Raw genomic sequence first — 21,606 nt, forward strand, 5'->3', positions numbered from 1 at the left:
TTAGGACCCCCAAAAATGGAGAGAGCACTACAAAATATAAAATAGGTCACTTTTATTATATATATATATATATATATATATATATATATATATATATATAGTTTTCTTGTATAAGGAAAGTAAAGCACTGAGAAAAATTTTCAATCAGTATCTCTGATTAACACCTCCTTTCTTAAAAGATATAGTGTACTGAGTCAATATATATATAACAAACAGAAGTCATTCACTAACTGATAAATAGTCAAAAGATATGTAAAGGAAGTTTTCAGACAAAGAAGCTGTCATTATTGGAAAAAAATTCAAAATAACTATTGTTTAGAGAAATGAAAATTAAAACAATTCTGAGATACCACCTCACATCTATCAGATTGGCCTTTTTAAGTATGTGTGTATGTGGTATGTGGGAAAACAGGGTCCCTATTTCACTGCTGGCATGTGAACTGACCCAATCACTCTGGAACAAAATCTAGAATTATGCCTAAATGGCAACCAGACTGGGCAAACCCTTTGATTGGTCTAAGTAGCAATAAAAAGGGGAGGGGAAGGACCTATTTGCACCCAAAAAAAATGTTTATAGCAACTTAATTTGGTATCTAAAAATTAGAAATCTAAGGGATATTTATAAATTGGGAAATTGCTAAATAACTTGTGGTATATGATGTGATGGGATATTACTGTGATATAAGAAGTGACAAGCATCTTAATTTCAGGAAAAAAAAAAACCTGGAAAGACTTATCTGAACTGATGCACAGTGAAGTGAGCAGAACCAGGAAAATGTTGTAGCACAGCAACAGTGATTTTACTTGATGAACTGTGAGTGAATTAGCTATTCTCAGCAATAAAATGATCCAAGACAATCTTATTATTTGCCTTTAGAGAAAGAACTGATATTATTTAAATATAGATGAAAACATACTATTTTTCACTTTTAATTTTTCTTTTACTTGAGTTTTCTTGTACAAAATGTCTAATATAGAAATGTTTTACATAATTGTACATGAATAACCTCTTTCTGAATTCTCATTGTCTCAAGGAGAAGAGAGAGATAAAATTTGGGATTCAAAACTTTAAATAAAAATATTTTAATATAAATAATCACTAGTACTGTTTTTGTTTAATAGTAGCTTCAGATATGCAGGGTACAAAATCTTGTTTTGTAATCTTTCAGACTAAGTATATATAACCAATCAGCAAAATTATAGGGAAAAATGGAATACATAAATAAAATATTTCACAGAAAAGGACGGGGTAAAAAAAAAGAAAGAAAACAGACAAAGAATATTTGGAATTCAACTGGCAGGATTTATTTCCTGAAACATTTCCTCTTTAAGAATAGAAAATTGAAAGAAAGTGATGAAGTATTTAAAAAAAAACATTTGAAGTTTTATCTAAAATGACTCTCCATTTTAGATAAAACTTCAAGTGTTTTTTTTTTTTTAATACAAGGACAACAAATAGATTTTTACACAAAAGAACAAAACTATCTATTTCTCATGCCCTTGAAATTTTTAAAAATGTGTTTTATTTCTCTTTATTTTCTGGTAATCTTCTAGGGGGTTAGTGGATTTCTCTATTTAAGATGTCATGAAATTTTTGTAGTTCTTATTTTTCTTATTATCTAAAACACATTCAAGGTGTTCTTAGAGAGGATCATACTTGCAACTGGAGATGCTCAGAAAGACTAAGTAAAAAAACCATGGTGATTAAGGTGGTTCTTGAAGAAAACTAAGAACTCAAAGAAATGGAAGTGAAGAGAAAATGTATTCCATTCACTGTTTGTATTTTGTTTTTGATTCTCCATATGTGTTCATTTGGAAACAGCCTTAAAATGCTCCTTCAACATATTTTATTCCTCAAAAATATCAGGTTGTCCGTGTACCAATTGATTAGAGCTGTTAAATGAATGTTAGTTCAGAACTCAAAATCACTACATTTTAAAAGACAAGTTAGATATAGCTCACATTGGTGTATTTTCCAATCAAACCTACTTAGTTCACATTTAAAACAATTTTTGTTGGTATATATAGATTAAATGAATGCTATAAAGATATTTTAAGATTAAACTTCTTTTTTTTTTTTTTTTTTGAAGCCTTGGATCCAAGACTACCTGTCTTATAACCACGTGCAGGCTAAGTAGGGTTGGCTTCTTTTGCTGCCAAGTGCAGCATATAATGTCGTAAAGATAAGACATGACACTCCCATTCATCTTTATAAATGGTTCATGAATGCCTGAAAAAAAAATCTTGCTTTCCACACAGCAAAGTACTGCCTTAAGATCACAGCACTTAATTTTCAATATCTCTACTGAAATTATGAGCAGACATTTACTTTGTCAACTTTCAAAAATCAAATATATTTTCATTATGGGACATCCATCACCTTGTGACATGACATAATGTCTTCATTTATATTTTTTCACAAAATGTTTATTTAAAAAACACATTGTGCATCATTCTGAATTAGATTATGATGGTTACAGCATCATTTTTCATCTTGTAGAGAAAAGGAAATGTATTTTTCCCCTTTACAATGTAGACTAGACTCAATAGAAACTTGATCAGTCTGTTTGACAGTGTGTTCAGAAGACGGCCTTCAAACCTGGGAAAACCAAAGAAGCAGAGATAGAGAACAGGCAACTCTCACATGCATGTGGACAAAAGAACACACAGGGATGAATAGATTCTGTTTGGATTGATGTGCTATATAAATACGTAGAGATTGCCAGCTTAAAAGTTGGATTCCAGTCTCACAGCATCTGCCAGAAAAATATGGAACATAAAGTCTCTGTTTGCTGATCATTTTCTTCATCAGGTATGGTATTTCAGATTTGACTTCACTGTGGGTCCAGTTTGTCTATTCTGTCTAAAATCATTGGCTCCACATGAAGAACTCGAGAAGAAGGCTGATCCAGAAGCCTGACATATTTCAAACCAAGTTAAATCCATGAGGACATTAAAATCTGGAAACTTCAAGAAATGTTGCATCTGTGGACATATTGTCTCCTAAGAGTCTTTGGCACTCCAGTATTTGGATGGCTTTTTGACCCCACCAGCCATGCAAGCTGCAATCCACTGATGCTGTCTCATTCTACATGATTCTTGTTTAAATTCTTTCTTAACATTTCCACAGAGGATTCACCCAATCTTCTTGGGATCCTTCCTCTGGAATAAAAGATTCTTAAACTTTTTTTGTACATGTGAATCATTTTGGCAGTCTGTTAATACCTATTGACCCCTGCATTTTTTTTTAAGTTTATGAAATAAAATATATTGGATTTAAAAGAAAATTGATTATGTTGAAATATAATTCTCAGAGTATTAAAAAAAATGTTCCCAGACAGCAGATCATGAACTTGTGACATGATACAGGTACCAATAATATGCCCTAGCTATCCTCAGTTACCTGTTTTCATTGCCAAATGGTAAAGTTCTGTATTTATTTTTTTGTAAAGAAATGCAAATTGTATAAAACAAACACAACTAAACCTAAATGCCCCCAAGTGTGTCTATACATTCCTAAAATGCAAATGATCAAAATAAAGTGTTTGCCTGGTTTAAAAAAAAAAAAAGACTAAGATAATAGTTGTGGCATGTTAGGAATGCAAAAGGATTTGGAAGACTTTTTTTTTTATTCATTCTTACATTCACAGGGGAAAAATAAAATCTGGAACATATCTTCTCTTTAGAGACAAAGAAAAGAATGATTCAGTTGCCATTTTCATTTACCTATTTTAATCCATAATCTCATAGACCAAAAGGCTGACTGCCTAACCAAAGTTCTCCTTTCTATAATCTGACAAATAGGACAAAGAATTTCTTCTTGTGTTGCCTCCAGTGGGAAATGTGGAATATTTAGTTGTGTGTGTGTGTGTGTGTGTGTGTGTGTGTGTGTATGTGTATCCTTCATAGACTTGAACAGCAACATTGAATCAATTTCTTGTCCTCTCTTTTCTGAAATCAATAATCTTTTTCATTCATTCCACAATCCCCCCTACACATGATATCATTTGAAAATTTTTCTAGTCGTTGGGAGAAAATATGGCACAATAATATGATCTTTGGATTGGTAGCTGGTTTTAAATCTTGTTTCTACCTTTACTATCAGACTGTTCATCTGCCTCTGTTCTTTTCTGATTGAAAGTATACTGCATTTTTGTTTTCCCTTCCTCTAATTGCTCAATTCCTCCCTATATAATAAGGAAAGTATGTATGTCTTCCTTTCCTTCTGAATTCCACTCCCTACTCTTAACAATTTATCCAGTGACACCTCAAGGCACTTACTCTTTTCCTACTCAATTTTTTCAATTTTCTTTTATATATTCCCTTATTAAAAAATAAACTTCTTAAAGGCAGAGATTGTCTTTATTTCTGCTTATATTTTCTATTTCAGGATTTTTAATGTCTGATCCATAGTAAGCATTTAATAGTTGTTAAATTGGCATGTTGTTTTATGCATCTCTGGAGCTATATTTCCTTAGCTCACATGCATGAATAGAACATATGTACATGTTCACACTGACAGGAATATCAATAGGTAGAAGCATTCTGGTAGAAATTTATTTTGAGAAATAGACAATTGCAATTAGCACTGTTTATGTATATACATATATTTATTTGATTATGATTATCAAATCATATGATATCAAATGATTATGTTGAAATGAAATCAAATGATATCATATGATTATCAAATTATAATAAACATTTGCATCACCATAGATTCCATTTACAGAACATATAAATATTTGCAAAGCAATTTATTGTATTATTCCACTTGATCCCCATGACAATTTTGGATGGTAGGTGCTATAGTGTTTGTTAGCTAGATAAAGAAAGTAAACACCATAGAGTTTAAGTGACCTATCTTAGTTCATACAGCTAGTAAGTATCCTAGGTGTTATTCTATCCATGTCTTCCTGAAACCAAATATGACACATATTTATAAGGATATATGTAAACATGATATGTACACATCTAGGTAAAGAAGAGTTTCTTTAAGAAGTTGACAATTGTGATAAGGTGTGGCAATCTTAATAATAGGAGTATGGACAATAGTCTTTGAGAGAGCTGTTCAGTCATTTCAGTCTGGTCCAACTCCTTGTGATTCCATTTGGGGTTTTCTTGACAAAGATATTAGAGTGTTTCCCATTTTTTTCTCCAGCTCATTTTACATGAGGAAACTGAGGCAAAAAAGGTTTAGTCACTTGACCAGGATCACAAAAATAACAAGTGTCTGAGGTCAGCTTTGAACATGTGTTCCAAATGCCAGACCCAGCAGAAACCTTATCTGAAATTGAGATCATATTCTCTTTATACATACAAAATTCCTGCAGAGATTGGGATTAAATTTAGAGAGCACATGTTATAAGAGTATATATTTACAAGTTCTTGTTACTATTTCCCCTCCTCTCTACTGGGATCTAATAGTTGTTAATCTTTTTTTTTTTAATAACATTTTATTGACAGAACCCATGCCAGGGTAATTTTTACAACATTATCACTTGCACTCACTTCTGTTCTGATGGCAAGCAGTCCTATACATGTTAAATAGGTTATAGTATATCTTAGATACAATATATGTGTGCAGAACCAAACAGTTCTCTTGTTGCTCAGGGAGAATTGGATTTAGAAGGTATAAATAACCCGGGAAGAAGAACAAAAATGCAAGCAGTTTACATTCATTTCCTAGTGTTCTTTCTTTGGGTGTAGCTGCTTCTGTCCATCCTTGATCAATTGAAACTGAGCTAGATCTTCTCTTTGTCAAAGAAATCCACGTCCATCAGAATACATCCTCATACAGTATTGTTGTTGACGTATATAATGATCTCCTGGTTCTGCTTATTTCACTCAGCATCTGTTCATGTAAGTCTCGCCAAGCCTCTCTGTATTCATCCTGCTGGTCATTTCTTACAGAACAATAATATTCTATAACATTCATATATCTAATAGTTGTTAATCTTAAAGAGTTCTTAAGCTTCCTACTCTTGGTCATCTGTTGTTTAGTCATTTTTCATTTGTGTCCACCTCTTCATAACCCCAATTGGGGTAAAGATTTTAGAATGATGCCCTTTCCTTCTTTAATTCATTTTATAGATAAGGAAACTGAGGCAAACAGGATTAAGTAGCATGCTCAGGATCACACAGCTAGTAAGTATCAGAGACCAGATTTGAACTCAGGAAGATGAATCTTCACGAGTCTAGGTTTAGCTCTATCAAGTGTGTCACCTTTCAGGACCTGCTCACTGGAGGATTTAGTTACCAGCCCAAGTCCTGATCATGGGTGATGAGTGAAGTGGTGGAATTCATGAAGATGGTCAAACAGGAGTCCATTTATTTAAAAATTTCTCAGCTTTATATGCCCTAATGCATGTCCATAAGTATAACACACTGCACATGTGCATCCGGGAACACATAAATAACTTGCTAATTTGTGCAGACATTTCTTTTCCATATTAGCATAACTCTGTTTCAAATACAACACAGGTTGTTATGCCCCCTGATTTCTCAGGAAGGCTGAGACGCCCTTAGGGAAGATGGGTAGCCAAAGCAGACACATCAGCTGAATTAATTTTACTGGACTAACGGGTCTTATACCTCTCCCAGGGTTCCCCACTATCCATAGCCCTCTAGTTATCCTTCATCCTTTCAAATTGAAAAGTAGATGCTGGTATATGTCAATATTATTCTGTTGGATGCTGCTTCTAATACCAATGGAAAACTGCAGACATCACAAACTTTAAAAGTTCACAGGGACATTTTCTGATGAATTGAAAGTAGAGAGAGGAAGGGAGAAATAGGACATTTTCTCCCATTTTTTCATTGTTTTTAGTTTGACTGATTTTTGGTATCTCAAAGAGTCATTAGTTTCCATTTATCCCATTCTAATATTTTAATTGTGATTTTCTTCAGTAATCTTTTTTATCTCTTTTTTCCATTTGAATAATTCTACTTTAGAAGTTGTTTTCTTTAGTGGATTTTTTGCATTTGGTCAATTGTATTTTTTTTAAGGAATTGTCTTCCTTTTCCAAGCTGCTAACTCTCTATTTGCCTTTTCAAGTATTTTATGACCACTTTCACAAAGTCTCTTTAAGCTTGAGACCAATCCATATCACATTTCCTCTGTGGACATTTTGTCCTCATCTAAGTTGGTGTTTTGCTCTTTCCCGTCACCATAATAGGTTTTCTAGATTCTTTTCTATTTCTTCTCATTTTCTTTCCTTTTCTTTCTTTCTTTCTGTTTTTTTTTTAAATGATTGAATTCTGCTCCTGGAGTAAAGGAAGAAGTCTCCTAAGATTCCTGTGCAACTGTGAACCTTGTCTCTGAACACAGGGGCTCCTTTTGTTTGCAGAGGGTGCTAATTTTGGCTGCTCTGTCCAGGAAAAGCTTGGTTTCCTAGAATTTTCCTTCTGAGCTCATACTGGGTGCTGCTCTACTGGTTTGCTCCTCGCCTTGAGTCAGGACTGTAGTTTTTAGTTGCTGATCTCCTCTGTTTAAGACCCTCTCACTGGTTTTCTCAGACTTCATCTGAGCTGGGCTGAACACCCCTTTCACCTTAGTGAAGAGGACCTTTCTCGAAATCCTTCCAATCTCTTGAGCTAGAGAGTGGTTTCAATCTGCTCAGAGGCTTAGTTTCATGTGCTTTTTGAGAGAAATTGGGAGAGTTGGAGCAGCTTCCTGATTTCACTCTGACATCTTGACTCCACCCTACAAGAGAGAGAGAAAAAAGGGGAAAGAGACAGATAGAAAAAGGCAGACAGAGGGATAGACAGAGAGATTCAGAAAGATTTTTTCCCCCTTGCTTAAAGGAAATTTCCTTTTCAGGAGCCCATCTCTATTATATTAGACTACCATTTAATTTTCCTGATAATGAAATACCCAGTTCTGAAGAACTTTGATATTTTTTTACTTTATCCCAAATGTGTGTCATATCTTTTTAACTAGTTATTTCCTAGTTCCATCATCTAATTCATCTAATTCCATCATCATTCATCTAATAACATAAAATTCGTATGATCTGTTGAAATTGATTAAAAACTTGTTTGTACTTTATTGTCATAAGTTGAATCATGTCAGTCATGCCTATTCCTCATGATCCCATTTAGGGTTTTCTTGGCAAAGATACTAAAGTGGTTTGCTGTTTTACAGATGAGTAACTCATGCAAAAATGTAATTTCCTTACAGTTATATTGCTAATAAGTGTCTGAGGTGGCATTTATACTTGGGTCCTTCTGCCTCCAGGACTTGTGCTCTATCCACTGAGTCACTTGGCTGCTCCTACCTTACTTTTGATTGATTCATTGGATCAAGATATTTGGGTCTTCTGAAATTATAGTAATGTTAGGAATTACACCCTTACTCCTGTATTTACAAAAGCATCAATGCAGATGATTGTGTTGCTCCTCTCTTAACCTAGACTGTAAAATAAGATTTTAATTTTGAAATAAGGGGGATAGGGGTGGGGAATATAGATGGTAAATTACCCATTATCCTAATTGCAGCTTACTTTTAAAAATAGTTTTTACTTTAGACACAAATTCAGGAAATCTAGAAAGTTTTACTTTTTTTTTTCTATGTCTGCATGTGCTCTTGGATCACAACTCCCTGCTTATGGAAATTACTTTTTTTGTAACCATAGTAGGTCACTACATCCCTCATTTGGTAGAATTACAAAGAAAGGCAAATAAAAAAGGGGAATATAAATGCCAACCTTAAGCAACCATTCCCCACCTTGCAAGCAATGTTATCACTTTCTTTTTGTAATATTTCCTTGCATTCAGTAAGATGACTTTCTTCTTGGCAGTACTTTTATTGCATATTTCTATAGAGTACACTCCTCTTTATCATCATCATTATAACCACCATATGCCTAATCTATATTCCACCGGAGTAGTAGTGCTGCTATAGCTACAGCTGAATTGGTGTATCCATTTATTATATGCTCTGATTTGGGGGTTTTAAATATTTCAGATCTTTCTGTCTAGGTATAGTCAGCTCATATTTCATTTCATTATATCTCCAACAAGCAACCTTTCCAAGTGAGGCACTACCACTCAGTAACAGCAAGTTCTCCACACTATCTGGCTATGTCACTTTCTCATCCTTTTTCTTGAAGGGGTTGGAGCATTTCTGTCTTAGTGAATTTCTATTTACCAAATCCACCACCACGAAGCTATAGTTTACTACAAAATCTTATCCCAGAAATATTAAAAATGTCAAAAAAGAGGAAAATAACCAAAAGGACTTGGTTTCAATCTCTCTCGTGGACTGTATTCTTTTAGGATCTAGTTCCCTATCAAAAAGCCAGATTTAATGAGGAAAAAATGATTATATAATCCCCTTTATTATTGCTGTTTCATCCAGCATCCCTGGCATAGTCTATCTAAAGAATATCACTCAAAAAAAGACAAATAAAAGACACTTATCCATTGAAGAAAAAAATAAATCTTTCTTATTATTTATAGACCTTTTGTTTCCTCTTAAGATCAGAGGATCATAGATCTAAGGCTGCTAGGGAGCTCAGAGACCTTTTAATATAACTACTTGATTTTATAGATGAGGCAACTGAGTCTCAGGAAGATGAGGAAACTTATCTTCCACACAGAAAGCTAGCATCATCCTTTCTCTGGAAACTTTATCAAGGCATTCTGCTGTCAAAAATCGTAATAGAAACCTCAGATGTTGGCAGTCATTTAGTGTAATCCATCAGTGAAGAATAGTAACAACAATAATAACTACAATGATGATTATCATTTACATTCAAGTTTTGCAAAGCATTTTTTTTTGGTAAATATTACCAAATATTTTGATCTTACACATAATCTTGGGATGTAAGTGCTTTTATTATTTCCATTATATAGATGAAGAAATTGATAAAAAAAAAGGTTAAGTGGCTTTTCTAGGGTCACATAGCCAATTACTGTATGAGGTAGAGAATTTGAACTTAGGTCATTCATTGTTCAGAGCTTTATTCATTCTGCTGTCTAATTGCATTCCCTTTATTAGAAAGTTCTATGATAAAGATCTACTATCAACTATCAACCAAAGCTTCCATTTCACTTTTGGACTGGTTCATTTTGATTTAAAGTACAGTAAATTTAAAATTTTGCAAGGAACCATATAAAATTTTATTTTATTCACAACAGTAAGTGCTCCTTTAATCATAGATTCAAACTTAAAGCTGAAATAACAGCAATTTCTTCCCATATATTCTATGATATTTTTTCCATAAGTAAGGACAGATATTTATTACAAGATGAAAAAAGAAGTGTAAAAAATATGTGATCAAGGATACATATTTAAAAGCAGCTTCCATTATACGTCATAGGGTGAGGACAGATTCAACCACATTCATTCTTTCTACATCTCTATCACTAAGCAATTATAATAAGGATTCAAAATGATAATCCTGAAAAAAATCATTGTAAGACTTTTAAGTAACCTCTGAAATGTTGAATAGTTTCCCTTTATGTCCAGTACAGTTTTGTTACATTTCGTTTCATATTTTAATTTTGTGAAAAATTTTAATACATGAGTGGTTTGCATTCGTATTATATGATATCATAACTGTTGAGGTGAGTTATTCTCCCAACTGGCATAGATTACAGCAACCCTTAAAATCAGTAGACAGCAAATTTAGCAGCTAGATGGTGTAATGAATTAGAATGGTGAATTTAGAGTCAATAAGATTCATTCTCCAGAGTTCAAGTGTGATCTTATATGCTTACCAGCTGTGTGACTTTGGATGATTCATTTCATCCTGTTTGCCTTAGTTTATTTTCTCTGCCAAGAAAACTCCAGATGGGATCATGAAGAGTCAGACATAACTGAAAACAATTGAAATCCTCCCCCCTTCCCCACAACACATTGATGGCCCTGAGTTCAATTTGGCAAACTTAACCTTATTAGTCTTTGAGCATTTTTGGCATCTACTCAAAGTATTAATTTAGTTTCATTTAACCTGCTTAACTTTATTTCCAACTGGCCCAGTTTTCAAGATCCTATAGGCACCATTTAATCCCAATAAGACATCATTGGAGTTATATTATAAGAAGGAGCATAATAGAAATAATATTGAGGTTGCAGTCAGAAAGGTCTCATGTTAAATTCTGGCTCATCAATTTACTATCAGTGCTACTCTGGAAAATTTATTCTATCTCTCTAAGGTAAGGGTCTGAGTATCCATTTATAAAATCAGGCTAATAATAATAACTTCTATATCATAAAGACATTGAATGATCAAATGAGAGAACATGTGTAAAGAGCTTTGAAAACCTTGAAGCAAGAGACAACTGATAGCCATCTCTGTTATCACAAAATGATTTTGGTGAATCATCTGAGGATACACACTGAACTAATTTAACATGAAATTAAATAAAACCCATTGAACAATATGCATAACTGCTGAAAAAATATAAAAAGGCAAATGAAAGTAACATTGATGCTTTATTTCAATTCATTATTATCAGCAATTTTGATCCCCAAAACAAATGAGAGTAGCATTTTTACCTTTTTGTTGTTGTTTGCTTGCTTTTTTTTTCTTTCATATGTTTTTTCCTTTTGTTTTATTTTTCTTGCAAAGCTAATGGATATGGAAATGTGTTTTAAAAACTTGCACATATTTATCTTACATTTAATTACTTGCTGTCTTGGGGAGGGGGGAAATGAAAACTTTATAACCAAGAGTGAATACAGCATGGACAATATGAGACATTAGTAGTAATGTTATATAATCAGTATCAGATAATCAAATCTAATTAATTTTAAAGAGTTCTTTATAAATTCAGAATTGCATACACTTTCTTTCCTTGACTTAACTCTTCTATATTTGTTTAATTTTCAATTTCATCTAATCCCAACATACAAGATTCTAGCATAAGCTGCTATGTATAAGCTTTTGTTACTTGCTAGTCAGCCACTAGGAAGACTGTTGACTCATTCTACCCTGGGAGCTTTAGGGTAGAGTTAACTGCAGAGAAATTGTCAGTTAAGACAGCTTTACTAGGAAAATCTCAGATCTCTTGCTAACATTGCTTTTTTTTGTAATTAACTCAGAGCTTTATCCAGTCAAATAAATCTATTTTTTTTATAGAGGCTCCTTTTTCACTGAATAACACTGGAAAAATAATTTTAGATTATGTTTTTAATGAAGGGATAATTTCATTTTTTCCAGAATAAAAATATCCATAACTTTCCTATGCCAGGAGTATTTTGACTTCACCATTTAATTCTGAATTAATTTTTAGTGATAATTTGTGGTTGACAGCTACTTGGTTCTTAAGCTTTTTAATTAATTATAACATCAAAAAAGATTATTTTAACCATCGAATCAATGAAAACATAGAATACAATCCAGTAGAAAATATTTTGATAATTTGATAATTACACTGCTGGTATTTAAATTAAAAAGTAAGGATTTTTAAAAGTTCATAAAAAAGACATTTCAGAAAACACAAGCAAAATACTCTAGATTAAAGTATAGTATAGATTACATATATAAACATATATGTAATATAGAGTATAGAATGGATCTATAAAGCCTTCAACAATACACCATTTTTTAATATTCATTCTTCATTGCAATCATATTAGCTAGATAACAATTGTCCATACATGACAATATATAGTTTTCTCCCATAGTTTTGCAAATGTTGACCTCCATGCTTCTTTCTTCAAAATAGAACTCAAGCTCCATCTAGTCAATTAAATAGTTTATGATAATTCAAAAACAACTTCCTTAATACTTTTTTTTATTTTTCTGATTATATTAATATAACACCAGTGGGGCAGAAAGAATTCAATCCTTACTGTTTTCTCTTCCTTTCTTAAAAGGTTTGAATATATCAGAGGCTTTACTTATAACTTCCCTGAAGAATAGTTTAATGTGAATTTTTTTTTCACTCACTGGCCTCTTCTCTATACCTTTCCTTTCTGGACATGTTATTAGACACACTTGGTAACAATCTTCATCTCAATTTTAGCTTAGGGCTAAATCATGGTCCTCACATGTACATGGTATTGCTGTTGGGGACACATTAGAATCTTACTCCGATTTTCACTGTGTGATTTATTTTAATAAAATCAGTGCATACATGAAAACTTAAAGACTTTTGTAATTATGTTTCTTTGGATGAGATCCAAGATGAACTTTTCATGCTTTAACTTCTCACTTAGTATTATATTATTCTGTATACTGTATAAATATTGCACATTGTATTATATAGTATATAATTTACTATTTGGTAAAGATGCTGACTTCTACATTTGGAGAAGCTATTCAGTATAAAATAATTATAATCATTTGATCATATGAAAAAGGTGACATCGTCATAGATGATTTGTACAAGAAGTTGTAGAGCCACAATGAATTCAGGATTATGATAAATGTAATTTTGATGCTTCAATTAATTTGTATACCATTACATCTCTTCTTTCAAATGCCTCTGACTCAAGGCTTTTAACCAGGTGTTCTTAATCTCTTGCAACTCATCACTCCCCAGAGACATCTGGTGAAATCTATATACCACTTCTTAAAATTCTGCTCTTATATATCTAAAATAAAACATATTGGCTTACAAAAGAAACCAAATATTAATGAAAATAATTTTCTATTTAAATTCAATGAGTCTATACAGTATATAATAATCAATGCCTATAGTAATCTAGTATTCCATAAAACCCCAAACTCCAGCTTCTGGAATAACTTTTTATCTGACAAAAATTGCTGGGAAAAATGGAAAAGAATATGCCAGAAACTTAGCAAAGACCTACATCTCATATCCCATATCAAAATATGATCAAAATGGATACGTGATTTGGGTGTAAATGGCAATATAAGCAAATTATGAGAGCAAAAGATAACTTACCTATCAGATCTTTGGAGAAGGGAGGCAATTATGGACAAAGAAGAACTAAAGAACATTATGAAAGACAAAATTGATAACTTTGATTACATTAAATTAAGAAGTTTTGCACAAACAAAACCAGCAGAAAGAAGTTTAAAAGGGAAGTACAAAGTTGGGAAATAATTTTCCCATATATATATATGAATTGTATCAAATATATAAGAATATAAGTCATTCCCCAAATAATAAATAGTCAAAGAACAGGAATATACAATTTTCAGATTAAAAAATCTAAACACCTATAGTCATATGAAGAAATCACTATTGATTAGAGAAATTAAAACACCTCTGAGGTACATTTCACACTTCTCAGATTGGCTAAGATGGCAGAAAAAGATAATGATAAATGTTGGAAGGGATGTGGAAAAACTGGGCACTAATGCACTTTTGGCAAGCTTGTGATATTATCCAACCATTGTGGAAAACAAATTGGACCTGTGCCCAAAGGGCTATCAAATTGTGAATACCCTATTGTGAATGTCCCTATTGGGTCTGTATCCTAAAAAATAAGAAATGAAAAGGTCCACATGTGCACAAATGTTTGTAGCAGTTCTTTTTTTGTAGCAAAAATTGAAGAATGAGTAAATACCCATCAATTGGGGAATGACTGAATAAGTTGTGTACAACAGTAATGGAATATTATTATTCTATAAAAAATGATGAGCAAATTGATTTTAGAAAAGCCCGAGAAGATTTACCTAGATTGATGCTGAATGAAACAAGCAGAACCAGGAATGTATTTGGCACAATAACTATAAGAATGTGCGATAATCACCTATGAAAGGTTTGGTTCATCTGAGTAGTTCAATGATCCAAGGCAATCCCAATAGGCAATCCCAATAGACTTTGTATAGAAAATGCCACGTGCATGCAGAAAAAGAACTATGGAGATTGAATGTAAATCAACACATACTATGTTCACATCTCTTTTATATTTTCCCCCTCTTCCATGGTTTTGCCCTAGCATTCTGATTTTTCTCTCCCAGCATGATTCATAAAGTGATGTGTATTAAGATTAATTAATAAAAAAGACAAAAAAACTTTTTTAAAAAATATGCCTAGGCAATCAAAAATTTCAAAAAGCTTACCATAAAAAAATTCAATAAATCACTGAACTCTCTCCACCCACCCTAATTATGGATTTTTGATATTGAAACTATTAGTATCTTTGTTTCAGAAACAAAACACAACAAAACAAAAAGCAGAGATTATAATTTATATTAGATCATTCTATTTGGTGTTTCTCCCTATGAAGTAAAAAGGAGGAAGTAATCTGTGAAAAGCTACATCATAAATTATGAAGAAAACAGAAGAAAGAGAATATGAAGAGGGACTTCTTTCTTATTAGAACTTAATTGTTATTTTATGGAGTATATTATAAACATAATTTTATGAAGAATATGGAGAGAATTTACAAAATTGATTGATTATTTGAGTGAAACTTAAATGAGATTGTTTTCCTGTCATGAATAGAAATAAACTGGAGAAGACAAAGAAAAAAAATGGAGAGAATTTATTTTTCTGATGAAACTATTGAAACTTTTATCTTTTGAAAAGAATGAAACTAATTCTCATTGAAGAGCATTTATTCATACTAATTTTGGGGGGCGGAGATTGATAGAGGTTGTGTTTTCAAAGGTTAAAAAGTTAATTGAAGTTATTTTAACATTGAAACTCTGAGATGACTCTTGTTTAAAACTTTTTTTTAACAGTTGAATATTGTAAATAATTATCTGTTTTATTTTTCATGTCACTGTTAACAAATTGTATAATAATTTACATTAATATTTATTTATTCCTATGAGATTAAATTAAAATTTGGAATTGTGCTTTCTCTAGTTTTTGAAATATTTATTGAACTGCAATTGTGAATATAATTTAGTTGATTGACATTATTACCTAATTAATCATTATTCTAGTACAACTAGTACAACTTCTAGTACAAATTATCTATGACCATGCTACCTTTTTCAAATGATCAAATGATTATAATTATTTTATACTGAATAGTTTTCCCAAATATAGACATTAATATCTTTACCAAATAGTAAATTATATTCTATATAATAGTATATTACATTATTATTATTAATTAGGTAATATAGAAACATTGTTTTAGATTATCTTAATATTTGGGATACTAAGAATAGGACCAAGCCAAATAATAGACTGAGGGATTCTCTATAAGTGAGTGTGATGCATGACTAAATCTCTTATTTTTCTGTTTAATTATCATTGTGATATTTACCCCAGCAACACAGATCATAATCCATATAGGACTACATATTTTACATGTCTTTTCTATGTATTCCGATTTTCTGTCCTTTTTTTAATATCTCTTGATAAAACATGAATATCACTAAAGCACATGTATTATCCATTAGTATTCTCTTACTCTCAATATATGACCATTGTTTTTCTAATCAGAGGAATAGCATCCTCTGATAGTGACACTTCATTTTTTTTTTTTTTTTCATTTGTAAAAGTGACTTCCCGTTCACAACATTGCTCTTTGGTAAGTGTTCCTTTCAGTTTCTGAGAGACTGGAATTTCATAACTTGTAGCCCAAAGATATCAGAGAATAACTAATTTGACAGATAAAAAAACGGAGGCAAGCATAGTTAAATGACTTACTCAGATTCCAAGTGTAAATTTGAACTCAAAAAGGGAAGTCATCCTGACTCCAGGTGCAGAACTTCATTCGCCATACCACTTAGAAGCATTGTTTTATTTTTATTTTTATTTTTTTTTGGTTAGTTGTACTGGACTCTTTTTGATCCCGATTGGGATTTTCATGACAGATACTGATGAGTTTTGCCATTTCCTTCTTCAGGAAGCTTTAAGCAAACAAAACCAAAGCAAACAAGACAAGATCCCTAGGATCACACAGCTACTGATATGTGGGAAAATGTTCTAAATCATTATTTATTAGAGAAATGCAAATTTAAACAATTTATATCTACCAGAATGGCCAAAATGATTGAAGAACAAAGCTACATATTGGAAGGGATGTTGGGAAAATTGTGACACATTCATTGTTGGTGGAATTGTAAACTAATCCAATAATTTTGGAGAGCAATTTGGAAGTATGCCTAGATTCTGAGATTAGGTTATGGTTGATGTAGCCGAATTTAAGGCCTGGCACTCAATTCATTAAGCCACTTAGCTACTCTATTTGTAACTTCCTTTAAAGCACAGCTAAGGAGTTACTTCCTATAGGAACTCTTTCTTGATCCTTTTAGCTATTAGCGTACTTTCCATATTGGGGAAAAACACTTTCCTTTATAGCATTTATAGATTATTTCTATTCTTTTATCAATTTTATATCTCTCTAGAAGAATGTAAGTTCCATAAAGGCAGCAAATATTTAATGTCTTTATATTTTCATCATTTAATATATTTGACATGATAAATATTTCAAAAATATTTTTGACTAATCATTTAATTTTTATCCATCTTTTTAAATTTTTGTATTTCCTGAGTTCACACACCAGTGAATACTTTTGAGTTCTTTGATTTCATTTAGAAGGCTCTGCAATAGTCTGAGGATCAATAAAATCAGCACAATATCATCTGCAAATGGTAACTTCTGAAGTATCTGCCTATCTCTTCCAGTTCCATTAAGCTGGCTATGACATCTTTCAAAAACTTGGAAGATAAACATGATGAATAATAGAGAGAGAAAAAATAAGGAAGCAAAAAGGGTACTTAAAGCTTTATTTAAGTATATTAACAGGAAGAGGAAGAATAGAGATTTATAAAGAAAGTTTTTAGGGAAAATTTAGTGATATTAATTAATTATAAATATAGAAGTGCTCAGAACTTATTTTACTTGTTTACTTTAACAAGAAGAAAGATATTTTGACTTGGAGGTATTGAACAAGAGTTGTCAACAGAAATTGAAACCATATATGTGTCCTCAATGAGTTCAAATCAAACTTTGACAATGACTCAGATTCAAATAAGTGCCTAAGAATATCATCAGTGAGTAACTGAATTTGAAGGGAGGAATAATTGGAAATCCAGAGAAGACACATTTAGTTTTTAAAGAAAGAAAATATGCTTCTCAAATTATAGATTTAAAAAATTACTCCAATTCTTCATAATACTAGGGAGGAAAACTGACTAAAAAGATGATTCTTCATCACTTAGGGAGAAAAAAAAGTAATGGTCAATAAAAGCTAATATGAGTTCACAGAATTATTAAAAATAAATCCTCACTTTATTTTTATTAGGATTTCTAGATTAATAAATCAGGATAATGCCACAGTTATCTTATACCTGGATTTTAACCAAAGCAAAATAATAAGACATTTAATATTGTTCTCTCTTACACAATGCAGGGATGTCACAGAGAAAAGAGACATCACTGAGAAATCAACTGGTTTTTAAAGTATATCCAAACTGCTGTAATCTCCTTATGGAAAAAGACTTGGAATTTAAAGCACAATTATAATTTCCCAAGGCTTTTTAAATTCAACATTATTAAGAGTGAATAGAATGAACATATAGATGATATGTTTATAAAAATTGCATATGAAATAAAAATCCATAAACATGGAGATTAATAATATTTTTAGTATGCAGAATTTGGATCTGAAAGATCTTGATGGATTATGTTGAACAACAAAATTTAGTAAGATGACTTTGAATGGAAAAAATTCCAACACGAGTTCAGAAGATTAACTATACAATTACTTAATAATTTATATTTGATTACTCTTCATATGAAAAAAATCTAATCATTTAAGTTAAAGATAAGATTGATACAAGTCAGCTTTATTACATAAAAGTTAAAGAAGCTAACAAAAATGGATGCAGCATTTATTGATACATATGGTCCAGAATGAAAAGAGATATGCCCTTTCTATTGAGCCTTGGTTTTTATCATATCTAGAACATTATGTTCAATTCTGTGATTTATAATAATATAGGAAGAGGTTCGTAGTTTGAGAATATCCAGAGGAGAGTTAACTAGACTGGTCATTCAAAATTAGATTGGATAACCTGCGTATTTTTAATGTAAAAAAGACAACACTTCAGGTAGGAATGAATCATAACTGTCTTCAAGAGTTTGAACAACTATGATATTAAAAAAAGATTAGAGTTATTGTTATAAAAAAGAAGGATCTATAATGAAAAAGTAGTTATGGCCCCTCTTTTTGTGATGGCGAAAATGTAAAAACTTTAGGGAATTTTCATAAATTGGATATCATACTATAGTGTATAAGTATGGTAGAATACTAATGTGACATAAGAAATGATGGACAGGACATTTTCAGGAAAATCTACAAAAACTTAAAGTAACTAATGTAAAGTGAAGTGAGCAAAACCAAGAGAATAATGCACACAGTAAAAGTAATATTTGATGATATTAAACTATGAGTGATTTAACTATTCTTAGCTATATCATGATCTCAGAAATTCTGAAGGCTTCATGATGAAAAGTGTTATCTACTTCAAGAGAAAGACGCAATGGAGTCTGGATGCAGATTGAAGCATACATTTTTAACATTCTTTTTTTTTCCTTTTTCTTTTATCTGTGCTTTTTATAAAATCAAAAATATGAAAATATTTTTGCATGACTAATTAAACTGTATTAAACTGCTTGCCTTCTCAAGGAGAAAGGGAAGTAGTGAGGGAGAAGATTTTGACAGTTTTTAAAATTAATATTACAAATTTTTACATGTGATTGGAAAAATAATTAAAAAAAGAAAATGTTATATTAAACTAGGGTGAGTTCCAGGGAGGTGAGGAGAAGAAGTCAAAAAAATCAATTCCACATTACTTGTTGTCTCTTACATTGATGGGTAATAAAAATTGATCAAATCTGTGCTCATATTATATTTTTAGAGAAAAAGTATTGCCTTTCTTTTTTAAATTTGAAAAGATAATTGAAATATTTAAAGTTAACCATGATAGGATAATATAAAGAAAATTATTTTCTTCATGAAACAAAGATTTTAAATTGGAAATTGAAATTTTAATTTTCTCCTGAACTAGAAAATATAAAGAACACCTTTGAATTGATATGAAAAGAAACCATCTTGACTCTGTTGGGAAGGACACTTGATACAACTTTGGTTATAAAACCTAGGTTCATCTACTACCTATGTCATTTTGTAGTTGTGTGACCTCTGAAAATACAGTTTAATATTTCTGCATCTCAGTTTCACAAAATCTTCAAATTCTAGAAATGGAATGGAGTCCAAATCCAACTTATATCAAAACAACAATACTTTGGACAATGTACTCATTGCATTATCAGTCAGTTTTTCTTTGAAGATTTCTAGAGAGAGAATGGGGATGATAGAAAAGACAATCTGCTAGAACATGGGAAACAATTGAATCATATATGAAGCAAAAGGATGTTTTTAACTAGATTGGGAGACTGGAAGACATTTTGTTATGAGATGGGGTGAAAGTCTTAGCTTTAAAATGCATGTAAATTAAGTGAGATGAGGAGAGGAGGAATACTCAGCAAATGACATCAATGTTTTTTGCTAGTTTTGCTGAACATTTTCACCCTTCCTAATAAAAAATATAAAACATCTTGAGGGGAGAGAGGAAATAGTAGAAAATGTAGGTAAAAACAAATTAGAGCAATGCAATGTTATTTAATTAAAACAATCACCAGGCTTTTTGTTTTTGTCATATACTATATTTTTAAAACTTTAGACGTTTATTTTTAATCATCTAAGTCCTTTTTCAGGCTTACTTTATAGACATTAAGATCTAGTGACCTATTTGCTATTCACAGAAATATTTAATGACCAGTAATTGAAACTAGATCTCAATTCTCAGATCTTACTTTACTTCCAAATTCCCTCCAAATTCAGTACTTACTTAGAGTAGTTGTTATTCCTATAGCTGTCATGGATATGTTTTTTTCTAGCACAATTCTAGTTCCTCTGAGCCTCTCATAACCTCCAGAGCCTTAAAGCTATTCTGAGATTATATCATCAATCATTCTAACAAGTATTTGTTGATAAGAGGTACCTAAAATCAATCAATCAATCAACACATATTTATTGGAAATCAATCATAGGGGATTGAAGTAAAGCATTATCTTTGATGTTATGAAGCTTAAACTTTATTTGAAAGGGTATTGTATAAACATTTGAAAAGTTTAACAATAAATGAGTCATAAGAGTTATCAATAGGAAATATATGGCAAATATCTGATCAACAGTATAGACAATTGATATCAAAATAATTTAAATAATAGAGAAGTCATTGTGAACTCTAAATTTGTATAAAACAACAGAGGGAAAGAAAAATTTGAGTAGATTTCATGAAAAAATGTATTTGCCCTTAAAGAGCTCACAGTTTAAGGGTGGAACATAGCATACTATACCACTGTGAACATTGTGTGTGTTTGTGTATGTGTGTATGCATGTGTGCTCATGTATGTGCACATGTGTAGCATGAGGCAGTAGACAAAAGATACTCAGGAAGGTATTGGGATGGGAAGAGGGCACTGAGAAAAGTCTCTTGCAGAAAGTGGAATATGAATATGAACAGTCAAGGAAGCCAATAGAGACAAGTGAGTAAAAAAAATCATTCCAGTCATGAAAGTCACTGGAAATTGGGTATTCTGTCCCAAAGAAGAGCAAAAGGGAAAGTGTCATTGTATTAAAATGTTTTTTAAAAAATTATCAGGTTGGTTAACATATGGAAAGGAGAGAAAACACTGGGGAAAGA

This window comes from Sarcophilus harrisii, chromosome 4 (assembly GCF_902635505.1).
Source record: "Sarcophilus harrisii chromosome 4, mSarHar1.11, whole genome shotgun sequence".
Taxonomy (NCBI): Eukaryota; Metazoa; Chordata; class Mammalia; order Dasyuromorphia; family Dasyuridae; genus Sarcophilus; species Sarcophilus harrisii.